Source organism: Colobus angolensis, unplaced genomic scaffold, assembly GCF_000951035.1.
Source record: "Colobus angolensis palliatus isolate OR3802 unplaced genomic scaffold, Cang.pa_1.0 Scaffold367, whole genome shotgun sequence".
Classification (NCBI taxonomy): Eukaryota; Metazoa; Chordata; class Mammalia; order Primates; family Cercopithecidae; genus Colobus; species Colobus angolensis.
In genome coordinates, this window is record NW_012117010.1 from 2,438,806 (window position 1) to 2,443,813 (window position 5,008).

The following is a 5,008-nucleotide window of genomic DNA, read 5'->3' on the forward strand; positions in this document are numbered from 1 at the left end:
TGGAGAAGGGACAGTACAGTCCCTCCAGCTATTCATTAATGGTAGTGGAGGGATTTATAAACTGATTAAATGTATTAGCATCTCATCTGACTTTGCCAGAGCTATCATGGTTCACAAAGAACTTTAATGTACAAAATCTCACTTAAATTTGAACCAATCATGAGTAACAGACATTAATATCCTTCTCCTGATGTTCCATATTAATCTCTCCCACAACATTCAATGTCTACCCTTCTCAGTTTCCTGTGACCCAAAATAATGAACTCTACTGATTATACCCTCTGAGCTAGCTTCTACTTGGATTCAGCCAATGGGAGGAATGACTGGGAAATCAGAAGGCAGGAGGAATAATTCTTCCCCAGCTCCCTCACTGTGTCGGCACCACAGTTCTTGCAGTGCTGTATCCATCTATGGCCTCAGCATCTGATGGAAGTCCCCCTCCTCAGTGGCTCCTATTCTCACCAGGCTCCAGTTACACTTTTTTCCCTTGAATTTTCAAGCCTAGTGTTGTAACAGCTTCCATGTTATTTAGGTCTTAGATGTGTTGATATCAGTTATTAATTCTTTTAACCCTGACCATACTTCTATAAATAATTCATCAGAGTGTGACTTCTCTTTCGTTGAGACTCCAAATTGACTTTTTCCCCATTTCAATTATGAAGTTTAGCATTGTTAACTGACTTTTCCAAGCACACATCTAGTAAGTGAGAGTAACTTACCTATCTTCTGTTCTCAGTCCACAGCTCATTCCCTTATACTGTATTATCTTTATATGTACATGCATTTTAAATACCTGCTTTCCTCTTTCCACTTCTGTGTATCACCAGAGAAACTCAATTATCAATAGTCAAGACCTAGAAGACTTCTCAATTTGTCATAATTTCAAAAAGGCTTTGATCAGTGTTCATTTCAGAAAAATATCTGAAATGTAAGCTCATTGAAGCATTTTTCCATCACTTTCATAAAAATTATTCTTCTAAGTAAATATATGATCCTCACAATGTTGAAAAGTTTTTGGAAGGAATTACTTAAGTAGTAAGCAGTTCAGCAGAATAAGATTATTTTTTCTGAAATTATTTTTTCAGAAAAATATGATCAAAGAAAGTAAAAAAACAAAGTGTCTCAAAATAGCCATTCAATTCTTCATTCATATCAGTATAGCTCTGAAGGCACACAATACTTAGGCCAGCACTTAATTGACTTAGGCCATGAAAATAGCTACAGGGAAGTCATATCAAGAAGCAGAGATACATTCTCTGTCATTTTTTTCCCTTTTTTCTGTGGTTGGTTTAGAATGTATAAACTCATTTATAGAGATAACTAAAAAAATTATAACAGTTTTTCAGTTCTATTTTGCTCTTTCTGAAATCATGATGACTTTGGATATATGTAGAATTATACTATTAAAATTGTAGGCTGGGCATGGTGGCTCACTCCTGCAATCCCAGCCCTTTGGGAAGAGGAGGTGGTTGGATTACCTGGGACCCGGAGGTTGAGACCAGTCTGGTCATCATGGCGAAACCTTGTCTCTACTAAAAATACAAAAATTGGCCAGGCATGGTAGCACACTCCTGTAGTCACAGCTATTCTGGAGGCTGAGGCAGGAGAATCGCTTGAACTTAGGACGCGGAGGTTGCAATGAGCTGAGATTGCCTGGGTGACAAAGCGAGACTCTGTCTCAAAATATATATATACATATATATATTATTACAATGCTATAAAATTAAAAATTAGATCTTGTCTTTTAATTATATGATGACTTCCTCCTAGATGAACTTTATATTTTTATTTCAAAAGACAAGTTAAATTTTTTAAGTTGAGCATGAACCAGATTATTATAATTACAACTATTTGACTATGAGTGCTTTTTCTCCTAAACTATAGGTTCCTTAAGAGCAGGTACCACATCATAATAGTTTCTACAATTTCAGAACTACTCTGAAATACAGTGGGCACTAGACAAATGTATACTGAATTAATTGTGATATTTTTAGCACAAATATACCCTGATAATCCTTTGCCATATTTGTACTAAATTCAAAATGTTTCCTAATGACTATAATGCTGTTTCTGTGAAATAGGGTTATATATTTTCTTCCAATATTCCTCAAAGACAGTATGTCAGTCAACCACCCTAGAACATTCACACTTCTATCTACAAGATTCTCAGCCTTCCTTTCCCAAAATTTACAGTAACAGTGCAACTGCTAGCTACAGTTTCTATATGAGCATGTATGTGTCTTCACAAGCACTCTGGACATGAAACCTTTTGTACATGTATAACCGACAGCACATAAGACAGAAATAAGACTTTACTTGAACTTTTTAAAAAGTAGATATTGTCAACTCTGGACACCAGAATCTTAATTTCAAATTGCTCAATTGTTGGTTGAGTCTCAAGTTCAATCAACTTAAGCTTTGGGAAGGAATGACTTCTTAAGGACACAGGAAGGGGAGCATCACACACTGGGTCCTATTGCGGGGAGGGGAGAGGGGGGAGGGATAGCATTAGGAGATATACCTAATGTAAATGACGAGTTAATGGGTGCAGCAGAGTTGATGGGTGCAGCACACCAACATGGCACATGTGTATATATATATATATATATATATATATATATATGTAACAAACCTGCACATTGTGCACATGTACTATAGAACTTAAAGTATAATAAATAAATAAATAAATAAATAAAAACATTGTACTGAAAAAAATATTTTTTAAAAAGGTGGGCAAAGGAAGAAAAAGATATAAGAAGTTCAGCATAATACTATTTTTTCTGAAACTATTTTTCAGAAAAATATGACTGAAAAAAGCAATAAAACAAAGTGTCTCAAAATAGCCATTCAATTCTTCATTTATATCAGTATAACCCTGAAGGTACAAAATACTTAGAGTAACATTTAATTGGAGGAGCCATAATGCTTGGCAAATTGTGACACATGTTGTACACATCCTCCTTCTTTCTTCCATTTGTTTGAACTGATTGAGAATTTTGTACCTATTTCATTTGTTTTTTCTTTCTGTGAATTTGAAAGTTACTCTTAGTGTTCACCCTAAAATTTTAGGGACATATTTAACTCTTCAAAGATTAACTATTTTTATCCTCTCAAATGAAATAATATAACTTTAACATCCAACCATTGATATTACCTGAAAGATATATTTCTCTCTCTCATGCATTAATCACTATGGATCGTTTTTTTTTAACCAACATTCACTTTATTGCACTTTGTGAAAGAAATTATACTGAATATGTAAAAATCAAGTATGAACTGTTCAAATAATAAATTAATAGAATTAAAAATTACATCCTTGTTTATCTTCCTCGAAGCCTCCCACCCCTTCTAGTAATAATCCCTGTCAACAATTTAGTTTCTATCCATCTGGATTTAGTCTTCTACATTTACAAACAGGTAGGTATAGATGCAGATATGCACATGTATGATTTGAAATGGTTATTATTTTGAAGGTTTTATTTACATAAATTGGAACATATTTTCTGCTTTTTCTTTTTCCCTTACATCTTCAAGAGATTTTTCTGTCTGTACAATACATCATTTCACTGAAGAGGAAATAAAGACCCAGAAAGGTGAAGTGACTTGTCCAAAGTCACACAGCTATTAGCTCCAAAGATCGTTATGAAAGGTTTTCCTCCCTTATCAGTCAGGATAGGATAGATTGTACTTCTGGCAACAATTAATCTTTAAAATCGCAAGGGCCTGCCACTACAAAGATGTGTTTCACACTCACTTTGTAAGTCCATCACAGGTGGCACAGTCTCTCCACTCACCTTACCTCCAGGACTCAGAAGCAGCCTCTGCCAGTCTCACAGCAGAGGTAGAAGGAAGATGCCAAATCATTACCTAGCCCAGAAAGCTTCTTCAATAACATTCCATTGGTCAGAGCAAATTACAAGAATAAATCTGACATCAAGGCAGCAGAGAAGTATAATTGTCAACAACAAGAGAAGCCATAATGCTTGGCAAATTGTAATACATGTACATGTCCTCCTTCTTTCTTACATTTGTTTGAATTGATTAAGAACTTTTTTCCTATCCCATTTTTTTCTCTCTGTGAATTTGAAAGTTACTCTTAGTGTTTACCCTAAAATGTTAGAAGCATATTTCACTCTTCAAAGATTATTATTTTTATCCCCTCAAACAAAATAATTTAATTTTCATATCTAAGCATTGACTTACACGCTATTATTCTCCACTATCTTAGTTATTTTTATTATTTCACAAATCATATTTTATTGCTTTTGGTTTTACAGACAACATTTGTGGTGATTTATCCATTTTTATCACTTATTCTGGTAACTCTTTCCTTTTTTAATACAGATATTCATTGTGGAATTATTTTCTAGTCTTTCAGAGTGTATCCTTTAGAATATCTTTCAGTAAGGAACTATTAGTAATAAACTCTCTTTTTAGCTCTCACTGAAAATGTCTTTATATCTCCCTCTTCCTTGGTTACACTGTTCTAGGTTAAGATTTATTTTTGTATCATATTTTGAAAATGTTATTTTGCTATTTTTTGACTCCATTATTGAGGATGAGAAATATTTGGCTGATCTAAATGTTGTTTCCAGTATTTAATCTGTCTTTTCCCTCTGGGTGCTTCTAAGATTTTCTTTTACGTCTTTGATCATCTTCAGTTTCAGTAGGATGGATCTTAGGTTTGACCACAAATCTCACAAGAGTTACAGTAAGATTGTCTCAAGAGATATTATATTTTACCCCTGAACCCAGAACCTCTGCAAAGAGTAATTATTCCTTGTTGATTATTTTATAGACGGTGTAACCATCGCTGGTCTGACTTCATACAGAGGTTCTCTTGTTAAACTTCTGACATAGCAGGACCTAGGCTTTGTCTTTTGACTCTATAGTCCTAGGCAGCCATATAAATAAAGTTCATGGAACAAACCATGGATAAATGGAGTTCCTTACAGGCAGGGAGTTGAATCTTGCTCGCCCAACTCTAGATTCATGATCTTCACTACAT